The sequence below is a fragment of the Pinus tabuliformis genome, chromosome 6 (assembly GCF_031772625.1).
Source record: "Pinus tabuliformis cultivar Carrire ecotype Pingquan chromosome 6, CPIR1, whole genome shotgun sequence".
In the NCBI taxonomy this organism is placed as follows: Eukaryota; Viridiplantae; Streptophyta; class Pinopsida; order Pinales; family Pinaceae; genus Pinus; species Pinus tabuliformis.
Genome location: NC_142292.1, coordinates 118,216,542 through 118,236,821, shown reverse-complemented (window position 1 = coordinate 118,236,821; position 20,280 = coordinate 118,216,542).

The window sequence follows — 20,280 nt, the reverse complement described above, 5'->3', positions numbered from 1 at the left end:
ACATATAGTGAAGGAAATGATTTTTTTTCCAAATTTACATAAGAAATATGAATGGGAAGACATGCATCTTCTGGACAAGAATCTCTAATCTTATCTATATTCTAAAATAGATTATAGAGAAGAAATGGGGCATTCCTGTAAAATTTCAAAGTCTAATATATGAAGGGAAGTAGCTCCAATACTTGTCACTAATAAAGACTACTACACATTCAGGAATTCAACCATAATTTTGAACTTGAGGCTATGTGGGGTGCTTCTGGACCCAAGTCATCTATTGGAGCAATTTCCTTCAAGGATGTGGTGAAAGGAAAGGCTAAGATCCCCAACGAACAACCTCAAGCCTCTTTAGGCCTCAAATCCAAAACATTTTAGGACCTTACATCATAGAACAAATGGAGCAAGCTCTTTCCTTGGAAGTTAATATTCTAGAGGTAAAATTTATCTTTTCTATCCTCAAATCTAACGCTATTATTTGTAGATTTAATTGCTTCTAGCCCAAACCAAAAACATTATACCAGTGGGTCTTCTCTTATTAGACACCAAACTGTGAAATTTTTTTATGTTCCAAAGGCTTTTTCATTGTTCAATTTGAAACACAAAAAGATCTGCATTTTGTTCTGAATGAAGGACCATGGTTTTGGGGTAAATTTGGGATCTTCATTATGCCATGTTTCCCTAAATTCGATGCCTTAAATATGGTGGTCTCAAATATATCGATATGGGTGAGAATTCCAAGTCTCCCTCTTCCCTTCTAGTATCGTAAGGTCCTAGAGGATATTGCAAATACTTTGGGAAATTTTAAAATGATGGATCTTGAAAGATAATAATAATAAATAAATAAAAGGCTTTCTACATTTGCTAGAATCGATGTAGAGGTAGACCTCCAAAAAGGCCCACCTGACCACATCCAAATGAAACACCAAAACTTCTGTGGACCCAAGCATATGATTATGAGAATACAACATTAAAATGTCGAATTTGCTTCCAAATAGGAAATGTGCTAAACACATGTCCTCAGGCAAAAAAGAATCCATAAAGGAAAAAGAGGACGGTCCATAATGCAAAAGAGCGGCAAGTTTTTGTGTCTTACCTCTTAGAAGAAGAAGGAAATATGGAAAGCCAACCAAGCAAAGAAGATGTGTATTTCCTGGCAAAACAGGGTAACCAGATAGAAGAGTATATTGTGGAAAGGTCTAAAATTATATCCCAAAATCAGATGGGAACCCTCTTAATAGATATTCAAGCACTTGATGAATCTGAGGGTACAAAATGAGCACACATATCAGAGAGTTCAAACTCTGATAAAAATTCTACACTAACGCCATCAAAACGGGATATGGTTTTGGTCATGGTATGATCCAAACTTGGAGGGGTGGCAAAAGGTGCCTAAAAGGAAAGGAAACAAAAACAAAAAAAATTGTCTATTCCCACTCTTATTTTTTTGTATGTTTTCTTGATAGTATTTCCTCTATCAATATCTTTCTTCTCTATAGCTCATTATCGTGAGGCATATTTCTCGAATTCATTATGCATATACAAAATGTATTTGTATTCTTTCTTTTTGATGAATAAAATTACAGGTGTCTTTTTCTCCTCAAAAAATGAAATGACACATTTCAAAGGACATGACTATTATGAAAGGGCACTCCACTTCCGTGTATATGCAAGGCCCTTGGTTGTAAATAATCATCGTTTTATTAATACATTAATATATTATTTATTTATATTACAATGGATATTTTTATTTTCCAAATATTTTAGATTATTAGTTAGTGAACCATCTTTGGTTATCATAGTAGTTATTGGGTGGGTGATGCCTTCAGAAGTCTTAGTTACTGGATACATGTCTTGAAAGTGATGATCGATGTTATCTAATTCATTTCACTTGTTTCAATCCTACTTCTTCACCCCTCTGAGCATCACCCGATGCAAGGAGTCTTAAGTGGACAATTCAAAATCATAAGATAGTTTTCAATTGTGACTAATACTCATGGATGTGGAATATAAATTAATGACTCATTGTACGCAGATAATCACAAAAATAATTTGTCTAGATGTATTATTTTCCATACCTTTGTTATATATATTGGAACAACATGAACCTTCTAATCATCTTTGTACTTTGTCATCGTGTATAAAACTCATAGGGAAAAAGGTATGCAGTGGAACCAAGAAAAGAGAGGTTGGGAGACTAGATGAAGAATGATATTGACAAAATGTGTATTGTTCCTAAAGAATTGATTGATGTTGTACTTTTATTCATTTCCAAAATCATTCATATTATATTATAAAAATTGATTATTCACACAAGTGGAGGACTCTCCTACAAGAACATATTGCATGGCAAAAACACAGCTACAACACCTTTAGATCAAGCATGTCATTCCCCCATTCCTTACATAGTTGAGCAACTGAACTACATTCCAGAACTGAACATAGACACTCCAGAAACATATGAGCATTGTACTACATTTGAATCACAAGCCATTATATGTTGATTCAATTGTTTCTGGCCAAAACCAGCAGAGCTCTTTCAATGGATTTTCACAAACTGGACAGTACATTGTGAAATACACCTCTGCTCCAAAGGGTTCTTCATTGTAAAATTCCCAACATCGAAAGAAAGAGACATTATTCTTCAGGAAGGACCGTGGTTCTGGGGATCGACGAGTCTCTTCATTACCCCTTGGTTTCCAAAATTTAATGCAAATACCATGGTGGTAACCAGAATGCCAATATGTGTTAGACTGCACAATCTCCCTCTACATTTCTGGGACAATCGAGTCCTAGCAAGTATTGGGAACATCATAGGGTGATACATCAAAACAATTACCCAAACATTGGAGGAAAGAATATTCACCTTCGCATGAATATGTGTGGAAGTAGATCTTAGCAAAGGCTTACCAAATTGCATACAACTGATTCACAACCATCAGAATTAGACACAACTCTTAGATTATGAGAACTCAACTTTCAAATATAAAATCTGCATGCAAATAGGACATCTACAAAATACGTGTCCTGAAGACAAGAAAGACACCCGAAGAAAGAAGAAGACTGGGAAACAACCCAAAGGATGGCAATTTCCCCCACCTGAGTCTGATGAGGATGAGGACGAAGTAGAGGAAGAACCCATACCCAATGAGAACAACCAGACACCAAATGAACCAGAAACATAGGGGGAAACCTCACAAGATCCATTTGAATTACAGAGCAATCTGGTTCAGCTAGCAAAGATACCAGAAGTAAAGGATACCAGTGGAAATAAACATCTACATCAGACAACTCAGATTCAGACAAGGACACCAGAAGTAGGAAATCATCCTGCTCTTATCTCTTCCACACCATCACAAGGGAAATGGCGCAAGGTTGAGAAAAAGAAATGGAGAAAAGACTAACTTTTCTCTTCATCTGTATTTTAGTTGTTTTTTGTATGAACTTATGATCATCAGTCATTGACTTGATGATGGGATACTCTTTAGCATCTACAACATGTAATTTTGTTTTCATTAATAAAATTATGATTTTTCCTTGGGAAAAAAAATTGATTATTCATTACACTTTATTTGTATGTTTGTATTTATAAAATATAAAGAAATAAAATCAAGTTAATCATCAAGTAATGAAATTATTGTTTTAATCATTAAGTAATGGAACCAATGTAAATGAAACATCCCTTGCAGAGGATGAAGAAATTACATCTATGATAAAATTACTAACATCAATGTAAGCGATGAACAACAATAAAGACAATTGAATGTCACAGGTTTTTTTTTTTTTTCAAATTGATTATCAAAGAAAATTGTATATATTTATAAAACTCAAAATGATTTTGTTTTATCATGAACCTATATATTGTATCATTTTGTTCACAAATATTGTAACAATCACATTATGATCAAGATATTGTCAATTAACATGATGGGGTTCAAAATTCTTAAATAGTATGATATGTTTCTTATTATAATTCAACGTTGTTGTAAGATGTTGGATTTTTCATTAAATATATGTACGACTTATATTATTGAAATGACATATGTGTAATCAATTAGTTCATTCATTTAAATGATATAATGTATTTATGAATTTATTACTATAATAATGTTTTGTCTTTTAGTCGATATTTGAAATCTTATAAACAACAATAATAAACATGTTATATTATTTGCATAATTAAAAATATCTATATTGCATTGTGGCACAAAAACACAATGGTGCTTTTAAAGCATTTGTTTGCAAGATATGCTTTTACAAAGAATATTGAAATGCCTAATACACTAGTTATCAATCTAGTGACATTTGAAACCATTATTTCCTACATAGAATGCATAGAATTACTTCTCTTCCTTAGATATCTTTTTTTTCTAGATTGATGCCACCTTTTAAACTAGTTTTGTTTATTTTATAGTTGTTTCCTACAACCTTTGCTTATAATCTAGCTTGCTAGAATGAAAGTTTTTAATATATTTTTTCTAGATTTATTAGTACCTAATCCTAAATATTTGTTTTCATTCTTTTGTTTTCCATACTTTCTTGTTACCTTGAATTTTTCTACAAAGTTATCTTTGAAACCCCATTCTCAATATTACTACCACTGCCAGTATTTTTTCCATCCATCTTTCTGCAACAATTCAATACTCCATTACTCAAATGTTTTGTCAATATATTTGGAGGCGATATTTAAAGTTTTAACAATAAATTCAAATGATGAAATAGACTTTTCAAGGTTATGAATAAGAAACAAATTCCTAAAAGACAACCGTGTTCCTCAATTTTACTAAAAATATGAAAATTTCACAAAGAAATGCCTACTTGTAACATTTCTTCAATCACTAACAACATGATAGCCATAGATGTTTCTCAATTTGCTCGCCATACATGACTTGAACACCCATAATCATTTCATTATATAATCCTTTGCATGTTTGCGTATACATCTATACTAAAAGTATGGTAAATGATCACTGTTTTAAGAACAATTATTTTTCCTGTTAAATTGTTGGGATCCTTTTAACATAACATTTGAAATATTTCCCGTTCTAACAAGAACCAAAACCTCTTAGAAGTTTCAATCATAAGTAATACCTCAATTACATTTGGTTAAGCTTTGACTTTTATAACTATACTTTGTTGACAATGCTACCATTATCCCATACACCAATAATGCTAATTACAACTCTATTGTTGCGATGACAAAAAATGCATCAAAATCTCAATCCAACATAGCTTTTTTCATGAACTAATTAATCCCAAAAGTTATGTTCATTTATCTCAAATTCCAATATTAAAAAATAGTTAACTAAAAATTTAATGGACTTACTATAATGGTATGTCCTCAATATCCATCTCTTTGCATGAAACCAAAATTATTTCCACATTTTTTAGGTTTCATGCTAAGGCTTTTTTAAGTTCCATCATTGTTATGTGGGTTTTATATTTGTGTTGCTTATTTCAATTTTGCATTAAGTTGTCATGCCTTCCTCCCCACAATTTTTCAAATATTTTATTTTCTTCACTTTACAAACTTAAGGAGGCATAAATAATAATTCACATTGTTTATATAAATGAAAACTAGTTTTCTTTAGTTAGATGTCAACTTTCATGGATTTTTAGTTCCTTGATGCCTTCTCTAATCATTATATGGGACTTAATCATTCACTCTATCCCCTATTCTTCTTCCTTGTGGCTTTGATATGACATTGAAAACAAGGTAAAAAAAGGAGGAAAGTTTATTGAAAAATTCATTCATGTGTAATGTCTCAATACGTTGACCCTGACATGCATGTTGAGTATGTTATATAATTCTTTATGTTTATCAAAGCACTGTCATTTATTATTGCTCTATTACATAATACATATAACTAAAATATCTAACAACTAAATTAGTTAAAATAAATGGTATGTTGATAATTGAGGATATTAATAAAATGGAACCTTTGATACACATAAAGAGTCTACTTTTGAAGGTAGTACATTAAGTTTGTTTACTATCTATCTTTGATTAGCAATCTCATAACTTACAATTCTAAATTAGATAGTAATAAAAATTTGGATATATTTTCCTTTTTGGAAATGAATGTGTCATTACTAATCATCATATAAGCTTACACATGCCACTTTTCTACTATACACATATTTATTGTTTAGTCCCAATAGGTGTATTAAAAATAACATCTCATAGAAAATCATATATAATAATATGTTCTCAAACATGATAATTAATGTGGCTTCTAGTTTCAATAATCACTATTGCAATTCAAATACAAGATCCAAATCCTAATCATCTTAATCATTAACTATTGCAAAATTGTAATTATGACAAATTGACGATCAAGCTTCATAGTTACATCCAACCAATTAATGACTTCAATTGTGTTTAAATTTATAGTAGTTATATTGAAATGGAATTTTTAAATTCAAGCTAATAACTACTAGTTATTTATTATACATGATACATTTCTTATGAAATTGTGGGTGGATTTTTAGTCTTTACATTTGGAGGGGAGTATATAGACTTGAAGCATGTTGCATACAAGGATTCATTGAGAGTGAAGACATTCATAAAGAATCCATTATTAATTAATATTCTTCCTAAGAATGAGAAATCTACCAGAAATCTTACCTCATCCAAGTTATCATCCCAATCTCACCGAAAATAAAAGTCCAACCATTTATTGTTTAATAATTTATAAGATAACAGAGTGTTACAACCAAAAGAAATAATTGTATTGCAACCTAATCCACATCATTTTCAACATCCAATGGTTGTTTAATCATTGATTACATATTAAGAAATCATAGTATTGTAACCTTGTTGTTTTCAACGATCTTTCATAAATATGATGTCAATAATCCAAACACCATGAAAAGTATATAAACTATTGTAGTATTGCAACCTCATCACAACATTGTTTCATAAATATGATATAAATAATCCAAACACAATGCCAAGTAGACAAACTATCTATTCAACATTGTTTCACATAACAATACCACACATTACTTTTGTGTTCATCTTTCAAAATGTCCATAACTAAAAGCTAACATATTTTATAATGTTCATTTATATTTCTAAAGATTTGGATAAGAATTGTATTGCTCAATTAAAATTACAACAAAAAAAAAGAAAAACACTACTTTTTATTTTTTTTTACTCCTTACAATTTTAAATACCAATTTTATTAAGTAAATTCTATCTATAGATGGATATTTTTATAGAAGTCGATTATCCAACAAGGACATCAAAAGTTTTCCCTTGGGTGATGTATAGAGAAAGCATGCATTCACAAGGTTCACTTAATTATACCTCCCATTGGCATATTTCAAGGCCACTCTAATCTCAAACACAAAAAAGGTCAAGCCAACCTTTCTAGCTTTTAAGTGACCTTACCTTTGTAGACCTCAGTCACATAAGGTTGTCATGTATACAAAGCTTGGTAAGTTAACTTCACCAATGTTAGAAAATTATCTATTACGGAGCAATGGAACACATAAAATATTGCAGAAATATAAACACAAAAAACGTATAAAACAAGAGAGACACAGATATACGTGGTTCACCCAGTTTGGGCTATGTCCACCCCGAACAGCCAGTCCTTCCTTTCTATTATCCAGCAAAATGAAGAAACACAACCTACAGCAGATCAGCTGTAATATCCTCTATTTTCTCTCACAGTCTCACCTCTTTGTTTCTCGCACGTAGAATACACGTCTATTTTCGCAGACTCAATACAATGCCCTCATATGAAGAGAGGGGTTGCCTTCTAGGGAAAAAAAACCCTAAACTAAACATAAGTTCTACTGTCAGATCATCCGCCTAATGAACGACCCAGATTGACTAGAGATTACTATACTTTTACAAGGCAATTTTACATCTGTTTTTAGCTTCGGGGGCGCTAGCCCCGGACCCCCCAGCCGGGGGGGATCGGACCCCTGGACCCCCACGAGGGGGACAAGTCCCCCCCGCATGGAGGGGTGTACAAACTTCCTGGGGTATACATCCGGCTGAAACAAAGACCTCTGAACAATCATGCTCCACACACAACAACCAAGCTAATATAAATACCTTTCAAGACCCTTATTCATCAACTAGATCTCTAAACGAATAAGGTCAATCCCAACAAGGCATTTTGAGAAATTACCTAATAGAGATGGGTTGACCTTTCAAGAGTAAACTCTCACCAAAATGGTTGATCGGGGCCATACTAAGATGACCTTTCAAGGCAAATCCGTTTGAACAAACCATCCTAATAATGAGTCACTAATACTAGCATTTTACATATTTTCAAGGCTCTGAGTTGACCTATAAAACCTCAAAACTCCTAGGGGCACAAGGAACTTTGACTTGGAATGTTGATAGGGTGAAACTATGAAAGGCACCACAATTTTTTTTTGAAAAATGTTTAAACATAAAATGAACATTCCTATAATTATAATAAATAAGATGAAAGAAAATGGAGAAAAGTTTATTGGGAGATTCATTCATGTGTAATGCTTCATTCATAATAGTCATAGAACATCTCTATTGAATATGTTATATAACTTTTGCATTAATCAAAGCATTATCATTTATTATGACTATTACATAACATGAACATGATATCTAACCACTAAATTAGTTTAAAATAAATGATATGTTAATAATTAAATATATAAATAAAATGGAATGCAATTTTATATTCATAGTTAACCACTTATAAATATCATACTTGTGAAGGCAATACATTAATTCCATTTGCTACTATCCCGCATTAACGATTCTATAACTTCTTGTTCCAATTTGCATTAAAAAATATAAAATATAAAAATAAAAATTGGTTTCTTTTCTCGTTTATAAATTAAGGTGTTGTTAATAATCACCATTTATGGTTGTGCTTCTTTCCTATTCAAGTTTTAAAAATAAATTGCTTAGCCCTTATAGCGAAGCGATGCAACATTTCAAGGTCAAGTGAAAGCGAGAGTGGGTTCGGCCAAACATTCATTTCAAGGAATCACTCTAATCTTAATACGTATATAATAGACTGCCTTCATTCAAGGGGTGAAATCCCTCTCCGAAATGCACCAACGAAAACAAGGTTACAACCTCGAGACTATAATATTACAACCAAAACCCTATTATTTTCAACATCCATTGGGTGTTTATTCATTGACTATATGGTAAGAAAGTGGTATTGCAACCCCATCGTTTTCAAATTCTTTCATAAATATAATGTGAATAATCCAAACACCATGTGAAGAAGATAAACCATCTATTTGACATCACTTCACATACCATTACCACACTATTTTTGTATTTAGTTTTCATTATGTTAAAAATAAAAGCCAACCAATTATATAATTCCTTTTTATATTCCATAGATTTGAATAACAATTGTATTGTTAAACAGCAAAAATAAAAGTTGGAAAATCATTGAAAATTAATTGTATTGTGTATACTGAGTACTCTAATCTTGAGCACAGAAAATGGCAAACCAATCCTTATAGCTTTCAAGTGAGCTTACCTTGAAGGGCTAAGTCACACAGTCAATATATATACAAATCTTGGTAAATGACCTTCACAAATCTAAGGTAAATACCTTTCAAGACCTCTTATATTTTTGTAAGGCTATCTCTTCTATACATTAATTCCATTTGCTACCTATTCCTCATTAACAATTTTATAACCTCTTGTTCCAATATGCATAAAAAGAAATTGGGTTTCTTTTCCCGTTTATAAATTAAGGTGTCGTTAGTAATCACCATTTATGCTTGTGCTTCTTTTCTATTTAAGTTTTAAAAATATATTACTTAGCCCTTATAGCAAAGTGATGCAACATTTCAAGGTCAAGAGAAAGCAAGAATGGGTTCGGCCAAACATTCATTTCAAGGAATCACTCTAATCATAATATGTATATAATAGATTGTCTTCATTCAAGTGGTGAAATCCCTTTCCGAAATGCACCAACAAAAACAAGGTTATGACCTCGAGACTATAATAGTACAACCCAATCACCATTATTTTCAACATCCATTCAGTGTTTATTCATTAACTATAAATTAATAAAGTGGCATTGCAAACCCATCGTTTTCAAATTCTTTCATAAATATAATGTGAATAATCCAAATATAATGTGAATAATCAAACACCATGTGAAGAAGATAAACCATCTATTTGAACCATCTATTTGACATCACTTCCCGTACCATTACCACACTATTTTTGTATTTATATTTCATTATGTTAAAAATAAAAGCCAACCAATTATATAATTCTTTTTTATATTCCATAGATTTGAATAGCAATTGTATTGTTAAACAGCGACAATAAAAGTCGGAAAATCATTGAAAATTAATTGTATTGTGTATACTGAGTACTCTAATTTTGAGCACAGAAAATGTCAAACCAATCCTTATAGCTTTCAAGTGTACTTACTTTGTAGGGCTGAGTCACTCAGTCAATATGTATACAGAGCTTGGTAAATGACATTCACAAAGCTAAGGTAAAGGCATTTCAAAACCTCTTCTATAGTTGTAAGGCTATCTCTTCTTTTCATTAATTCCATTTGCTACCTATCCCTCATTAACAAATCTATAACTTCATGTTCCAATTTGCATAAAAAAAATTGGGTTTATTTTCCCGTTTATAAATTAAGGTGTCGTTAATAATCACCATTTATGCTTGTGCTTATTCTCTATTCAAGTTTTAAAAATATATTGTTTAGCCCTTATAGCAAAGCGATGCAGCATTTCAAGGTCAAGTGAAAGCGAGAGTGGGTTCGTCCAAACATTCATTTCAAAGAATCACTCTAATCATAATACGTATATAATAGATTGCCTTCATTCAAGGGGTGAAATCCCTCTCCGAAATGCACCAATGAAAACAAGGTTACTACCTCGAGACTATAATATTACAACCAAAACCCCATTATTTTCAACATCCATTGGGTGTTTATTCATTGACTATATATTAAGAAAGTGGTATTGCAACCCCATCGTTTTCAAATTCTTTCATAAATATAATGTGAATAATCCAAACACCATGTGAACAAGATAAACCATCTATTTGACACACTATTTTTGTATTTATTTTTCATTATGTTAAAAATAAAAGCCAACCAATTATATAATTCTTTTTATATTCCAGAGATTTGAATAACAATTGTATTGTTCAACAACAAAAATTAAATTTGGAAAATCATTGAAAATTGTATTGTGTATACTAAGTACTCTAATCTTCAACACATAAAATGTCAAACCAATCCTTATAACTTTCAAGGGAACTTACTTTGTAGGGCTTGTTACCCACCATTTTATGGGTAATATCCCTTGGAGAAAAAATTTCTCCAATATGGTCCTCAACTGACAACCAACAACCCCTTGAAACCACCAGATAGCTCATTGTGTCATTTCTCCATCACCTAAGCCAACCATCTGGTCCCTCGCCCATTTGTCACGATCGTATGTTTGAAGGTGGGCCTCTCGAATCTAAAGGTATGCCTTGTCATTTGGAAAATGAGTAGTATTGTAGTTTACTTATCATATACACTTTTGGGCATGGATTAATGGGGGGATTCAGCAGAAAGAATGGGCTAGGTCCGTGCTTTTGTCCCCTAGACCCCTTTTAGGAATTAATCTTAGATTCTAGTCCCGTGGAATCTCTTTTACTGACCATTTGGTTCCAAGGATGGTATTTCACGGGAAACCCCGATTTTGGTTGCATGGTCTCACTCCCTTATCTGCTTATATTACCCTCTTTCCATTCATTACTACCCCATTCATCATTTCTCCTGCCTAGATCCACATTCTTCCATTAGGTCCACAGAGGGTTAACTTGCCCCTTCCCCTTGCCCACATCTTGGGTCATGGCCTGAAATGAAGCTCGAAGGTTGATGCAACCGAAAAGAAAGATAAAAGCAATTATGGCCACATTCAACAGGAAAATGTACCACAAAATGCAAAAGATAGTCGGGACAAATACGTTTAGCACGTGGGCAAAAGCCAATACATGAGCTCTACCCCATCATCATGGCCATCACCCTGGTTTCTACAGATTATATGAACCTCTTTCATCATATAGGAACTCATGATTGTTGAATCCCTGGTGGGCAATGAACTGCCCCACCTTAAATGGGGAAATTCATTGTTATATCTTATACATCATTCTCTAACCCCTTGAGCCCCGAATAGTTAATCAAATAAAATCATAAAAAGGCAAAACGCATATAAAAAAGGGTGGAAAAATCAAGTCTAGGGCACCTTTGCTCCCTCCTACACATTATAAACCCAAGAGTGGCCTTCCCTCTTATTAGCTATCCTTGTACCCCAGCATGTGACGTTAGGCCTCCCCTTCTCATCCCCTACTTCATTCATCTATCTACCACACGCCACCACCTTTTGAAGGATGTACCTTGAACATATTATCCCCTTTAAAAGTAGAAACCACTTAATAGGGTACTTGGTTAACCCCATTTGGAGTTTAAGAGGCATTGGCACATCCTGAAGCCTAGTATGGAAGGGCAAGCCATTATGAAGTCACCACTTGTGTTCCATGATCAGGTAAGCTCATTTACTCGATTTCTCTAATGACTTGTTGTACTGGAAGGTTAGGGGACGCATTGGATCTTATGCAGAATTGCAGAAGGTTTCCATTTGGGGTTTGGTCTCCCTATATAGGGTCCTAATCCTCCCTAGGGCTACATTAGCACATATAGGGTGAGTGTTTAGAGCCATGAGCCTCCACAGCAGTAGATTGCACTTCATGGATCCCCACAACCATTCAAATATTGCTCATGGTTCACTTATTGGACGAGGAGGATGCACCTGATCCATCATGTTCAATCAACCCAAGATCTACACCATACACTTGGCATATGATCTAAGACTTACACGATGATGTGGCATCACCTACACCATCATCCTAGCCCTTGTAGCCATCTACAGGCATCTTTGATTTGTTTGGAGACCCATGATGACACTTGTGTGCCCCCACATGTCATTTGGAGCACCACAGGTTATTACAAGGGGCCAACCCCTTGTCCATTGCTTTTAAGGGTCCTATTCTTCATTGTGGCACCCATGGACCTCATTAGGCCTTTTAGAAGGCCCTACGACATGCAAAGATTATTATTTGACCTCTTAGAGACTTACTTTTTCATTTATGAGTTAGTTTGGTGGGCTTGTCACCAAAAGTTAGAATATTAGCACATTATTTTATTTTTAGGGCTTATGTAAGCCAAGGAGGCTAATTCAAACTCTTAAGTTGTGTATAAATACAAGTGAGATGAGTTCATCTATCATCATCACTTTGGTTTGGATCTCTTATCTCTCTTGAGATTTTTTCACTTTTTCTAAGAATGAATTAAAGTTTTATGGATGAGTTTTGATGTATGGATATTAGTCTATCTTTTCTTGGAGCTTCTTTATTGTCAATTGTGAATGGGTGGATATACTCTATTACATGTAAGTAAGTTCTTTTGATGTTATTCTTGTTTACTTTTGTCATATATGTTGGATTGGGATTTTTGCTATTCTACGGCTAATTGTTGCATGCATTCACTGCTTAATACTGTAGAATTTGTCTCTATTATAACATTCCTTCAATGTATGGGCCTCGTAATAGGAGCGAAATCTACTAGGGGTAAAATTTGACCTTGACAAATCATTTCTCTCAATGCACATCGAAGTATAAAAGTTGCAAGGTTGCTTCTTCTTGACCTAGAAGGAAAACGAAGTGATATTGAGGCCTCCTTGACTGAGAACCAAGAAATCTTACTCTTATTCAACATAGACTTCATTCTCCCAAATATTAAGGCACTGATCTACCAAGGGTGGTAACTAAAATCCACATTTTCTCACATCCTTTCGGGACTAGCCACATTGGGGTGACTAAGGCATCAATTTCCCAACAAGCTAGCCAACAAAAGAAATTGATTTCCTAAAGTCTCATGTGTTGGCCTTTCCTCTAGCCCTCCTCCAATTTTGAAGCCATTCCGACAGTGGAGTTGGAAGAAAAGTCAAGCCCTAGCTCCAAGATCAAAACTTGCCCTTCCATCCCCAAGGCTAGTGCCTCATAGGGTCAAAACAACACCTTTAAGTGAAAATATTTTCTTTGATCCTTTCCCCACCTTGTCTAGGGTAAAAATATCATTGGTTGCTTCATACCTTTCTCATACCCTAGACCGAGTCCACTTGTCCCCGTGTGGTCCTGCTTCTTCAAAAGACCATTCTTCAAGAACCACCCAAGATACCAATTCTAACAAACATTTTAGGGATTGAGAAACTCCTTCACAAGCATATTCCCATAAACCAAACCCTCAAAGTCCTCTTCCTTTCCCTTGAAATACATAGTACTTTGCTTAGAAAGCACGCAAGCTCCACCCTTCAAACTGTTCTAGGAAAGGGTTTGGATCACTCATATCCATTGACTTATCATTCATTTGTGACTCCTCACATATCCAGTCTCCTCCCATCGGTGAAAGTTTGTAAATAGAAGGGAGCCTTAGCTGAGGTAACTGTGGGCTAAGTCTCCATTTGTTTCCATTGGCCTAGCATTTGCCCTTTAAGGATCTCCCTTAGGTCCTCTACTAGTTTAAGCGGTAACATTTTTGCGCTATTTTCGGGGAAACGAAATGTGTGTTTTGTCCCCCATACAACATATTGGCATATCATTATTGGCGACTCCATTGGAAGAACGAATCCCTATTTCCTCGTTGAACTTTAAGGTCAATGCTTGTAGGGTGAAGCAAGCAATTTTCTAGGCATTTTTAGTTTCACCCTAGTGACTCCTATATATGTTTCATGTATACCTCAAATAGGTTGTCATTCTTTCATAAATTTCCCGCTTTGGAAATTGCTAGCATCCCTGGACATCTTAATCATGTCGCGGGAAGGATGCTACGTGGGATGCTCGTGTTTGATGGTGATCCACTCTCCGCAATTAACCACGTAGAAAGATTTAATGCACATGCTTCAAGAGAGAAAGTTGTCCACCAAGATGTTCTTATGTTATTATACATGGGATCTCTCGGTGGTCATAACTAATGGTTGCATGATCATGAACCTAGGAGCATTTCATCTATTGAGGTGTTCGTTGATGGCTTTCTTAGACAGTTTCAAGTACACCCTGCATTAAGCATCCAAGAGGAAGCCCTCATCGAACACCATCAAGACATTAAGAATCTAGGTAATGAGCAAGAAGATGGGTCCTTCTTGGTTCTGCATGATGAAAATAATGGTTTTGAAGACATGTGATAGGAATGATGAATTTATGGAAAGTGAAATTGAGACCAACCCTAACTTTCTCACGGACATTACTCCTAAAGAATCCTCTTTTGAAAACCTTGACAGTGATGATCCCATTAGCCCTTCGAAAGATGACATTGAAGATTATTTCTGCATTGAAAAGGAGAAATGGGAAATTGTTGGTCCTCAATTTGATTCTGGTCCCATCTACAACACTGACAAGGAGGATGAGGATGAGATTGGTCTTCCCTTCCCCTCAGGCACTATTTATGATGACATAGCCATTGATACCCTTGGGAAGGAAAATCTCCATTTTCCTTTGCTTAAAGAGGGGTAGTTGAAAGTGATCAATTTTCCTATAGGTCATCATCTCGAGTCTTCATCAAGTTATTCACTCACCCTTGGTGATATGATCTCAATTAACTGTGAACCTTCCCCCTCCCGAGTATAGTGTCAAGGAAAAGCCCTTCATTGACTATACTTTTCCTCCTTGGACGCACCCTCAAGGTTTTGATCACTCCATAGTGTCTCCTCTCCAATATAATCATCATGTGCAACCTGCTTATGTTTCTCCACCTCATCGGCCTCCCTTTCCTACTAATCATGCCCCAATGAAGGCCATAAACCATGACGTAAATAATAAGAACAACTGTGGAAGTGATATGCCGTAAGTTGCCATCCATCAAAAGTTTATGAGCTTGGTTGTTGACATTTCTATATTTTGGGTTGTAAGAGAAAATCTCGTGGACTAGATTACATCATTTTCTTAACTCTTCTCACATAATCATCCATGTGTGGGCATCATATTTTCCCACCTCCCACCTACAACATCCTCCATGTGTTTGGGTTTGCATTTGCTTTGGAGTTTGTTGCATGAATAATTGTTGGCTTAGGGGGTCCTAACCCAGGTTCAAAGTTAGTTGTGCCAACCAACAAAACCCTACACTACTGGCCCTTTCAAAAACAACTTGCGTAGCGTAGGCTACAGTCTCACCCGAAGCAGTATGGGGGGATGCAAGAACCAAGTTGTTGCATCTAGAGACTAGTGTGATGTCTTCTAGCGCCTTAGATTTATCTTCGCGCATATCAATAACTCTTAGGGCACTTTACTGCAACTATGTTAAAACAACCTTCAGACCTTCGCGAAAGTCTACGATTAGTCCTTGCGGACCTTTAACAGTCGATTTACCTACTTATGTGCATTAGAAAGCAATCATAAATTGGTGTTCACACAGATCTACTTAAGTCATTAATAAACATAAGAGGAATCACCAGAGTCTTCGCAAAAATATTTAAACATGTATTGCGTACATTATTAAGACTTATTCAAGAGAATCATGTAGCATTCAATCAATATTTCATAAAACAAGTCATTCATTAGCGGCATATAACATAAATAGACATGAACAAAAATACTCAATAATTCTTCAGAAACTTGTCTTTATTGATCTCAATTCACAAATTACAAACTCTAATTGCCCTGCACACACAACTGCAAGGGTCGCACACTCAGCTGCGGACTCTACCTAGGCCTTTGCGCACTCAGTTGTGAAGCCTTTCTTTCTCTATCTAAGTGCAGGAAACAAAGCCTTCCTGCCCTAACTTCTTCAATCAACCCAATTCCTTATCTTGTTCTTCTTAGTTCTACTTAGTTTTTTCTTCCTTTCGCTAAGACTCACTATTTATAGATTTTTTTCATACCATGGCAGACCATGGGTGAATCTCAAAAACCGACTCAAAATTTATCCAAAACATGGGGCTAAGCCCCTTTGACTCCTAATCATCTACGTGCTCCGCATCCACAAATCACGGAGACTTTACATTATTTACAAAATTGTACCAAATTTTGGATTATCTTAACCCCAAACTAACCCAGGGGGCCCCATCCCAACAGTAATCATACAAGCAAGCATATTTGTATTGACTTGATGATATGTTGGTTGCACTGGCTTTATTATTACACTTATTAAAAGCTTCGTCATATGCATGTTAGCGTAGGATGCATTGCATGTTCATTTTTACATTAAGAGTAATGTCATATGATGATATTTCTCATGGTAGATAAACGCATATTTGCATATTTTATTTTTTATTGATTTTAAGGCCTAATATATAACATGTGTGATCATGAGACATCCTGAAAGCGTGTTGCCCCATGTTTTTTCATTTATTATGTGTGCAAGTGACAGGTTTACAGTAGCTAAGAGATCGTTGGAATTCTCGTGACCCCCTGGTCAAGTAGCCTAGCCCACTTCTTCAACAAATCACATCCCAATTGAAGCCAAATGTTACCATCCATTTTGTGGGTAATCTCTTGGAGAAAAATTTTCTCCAAGCTAGCCCTTAACTGACAGCCCCCTTGCAACCACCAACTAGCTCATTGTGCCATTTCCCCGCGACCTAAGCCAGCCATGTGGTCCCTCGCCCATTTGTGATGATCATATGTTTAAAGGTGGGCCTCCCAAATCTAAAAATATGCCTTGTCATTTGGGAATTGAGTATTGTTGTTTGCTTATCATGGACACTTCTAAGCATGGATTAATGGGGAGGATTCGGCAAAAAAAATGGGTTGGGTTTGTGCTTTTGTCCCCTAGACCCCTTTTAGGAATTAACCTTGGATTTTAATCCCGTGAGATCTATTTTACTAACCATTTGGTTCCAAGGATGGTATTTCATGGGAAACCCCAAGTTTGGTTGCGTGTTCCCGCTCTCTTATCCGCTTATATTACCCTCTTTCCATTCATTTTTACCCCATTCATCATTTTTCCCGCCTGGGTCTACATTCCTCCATTAGGTCCACATAGGGTTTGGTCTCCCTATACAAAGTCCTAATCCTCTATAGGGCTACATTAGCACATATACAGTGAGCGTTTAGAGCCATGGGCCTCCACAACAGCAAATTACACTCTGTAGATCCCCACAACCATTCAAAAATTGCTCATGGCTCACTTCTTGGACGAAGAGGATACAACTGATCCATCATGCTCAGTTGGCCCCAAATCTACACCATACACTTGGCATATGATCCAAGACTTGCACAATGAGCCCAATTGGCCCCAAATCTACACCATACACTTGACATATGATCCAAGACTGATATGACATCACCTACACCATCATCCTAGCCCTTGCAAACAATCTATAGGCATCTTCGATTTGTTTAGAGACCCATGAGGACACTTGTGTGCCCCCACGTCATTTGACCCCAAATCTACACTATACACTTGGCATATGATCCAAGACTTGCACGATGATATGACATCACCTACACCATCATCCTAACCCTTGCAAACAATCTACAAGCATCTTCAATTTGTTTAAAGACCCATGAGGACACTTGTGTGCCCCCACATGTCATTTGGAGCATTGTGAGTTATTACAAGGGACCAACCCCTTGTCCACTGCTTTTGAGGGTCATATTCTCCATTGTGACACCCATGGACCTCATTAGGCCTCTTAAAGGGCCCTACAACATGCATAAATTATTAGTTGACCTCTTTAGAAGCTTACTTTTTCATTTATGAGATAATTTGGTGCACTGTTACCAAAAGTTAAAATATTAGCACATTATTTTATTTTTTGAGCTTATGTAAGCCAAAGAAGCTAATTCGAACTCCTAAGTTAGGTATAAATACAAAATGAGTTCATTTTTCATCATCACTTTGGTTTTGATCTCTTATCTCTCTTGAGATTTTCGCACTTTTTCTAAGGATGAATTGGAGCTTTATAAATGAGTTTTGATGTATGGATATTGATCTATCTTCTCTTGAAACTTCTTTATTGTCAATTGTGAATTGCTGGATATACTCTATTAGAAGTAAGTACATGCTTTTGATGTTATTCTTGTTTACTCTATTAGAAGTAAGTACATGCTTTTGATGTTACTCTTGTTTACTTTTGTCATATACGTTGGACTAAGATTTTCGCTATTCTATGGCTAATTGTTGCATGCATTTACGGCTTAATATTGTAGAATTTCTCTATTATAGCATTTCCTTCAATGTATAGGCCATGTAATAAGAGCAAAACCTCTTAAGAGGTAAAATTTGACCTTGACAAGCGATTTCTCTTGCACATCGAACTATAAACGCTGGGAACCACCTTGACTAGGAACAAGTAATCCTACTCTTATTCAACATAGACTCCATTCTCCCCAAAATTAAGGCACTAATCTACCAAGGGTGGTAACTAAAATCCACGTTCTCACAACCAATCTAACAATGACTCACCAACATTGGTATTTAACAAGGATTATACAAAACGTAAGATAATTGCCAATCTTGCTGGAGAGAATTCAAGTTTCACCCTCATACAACACATTTTACATGTTTTCGAGGTTGTGGGCTGATTTAGAGAACCTCAAAACTCCTAGCGGCAACTTGAAATGTTGATAGGGTCGAACTACGAAAGGCACCACACTTTTTGGCTATAATTGTTTACCAAAGGTTTGTTTTTGGATAATTTTCATTCTACTGATATAAATCACTAGAATTTATTTACATTTTGAATTTCACGTCACGCTGTTGTGGGCACAACCTCAAAAAACTGAGTTTATTTTCATATCCCTTCAATTGTATTTGTAAACCAAATTTGATCTGCCTAAAAGGTTCACACAAACTTGAACACATATAGAACTCAGGTGACTGTTCTGTATCAAAAACAGTGAGGTCGGTTACAACACAGGCAAATAATCTCTGGAGTCCCAATTTATTTATCACCTGGTAACTGAATGTCGCCGGCTTACAATAATAAGATCAAGAGTGGGGTACAGTTTTGGAAAAGCGGCTACAGCGGTGTCAGTTACTGTCAATAACTGACCATGGCATGTGCAATCAGCTATTCTCTCGATTTTTCCATTTAATACAGGTTGCACCAGGGTTGTCTTAAGAGCTAAAAGCACAAAGAACCATGAAAACTGCTGAAATAAATAAATAAATAAATAATGTACATATAATTCAAAGCATTGTGAAAATAACTTCTCCATCATTTCCGACCCACTTATATTGCATCGTAATACGTATCCTATTCAAACCTCAAATTCCCAGTTACAGAGTTGCTTTT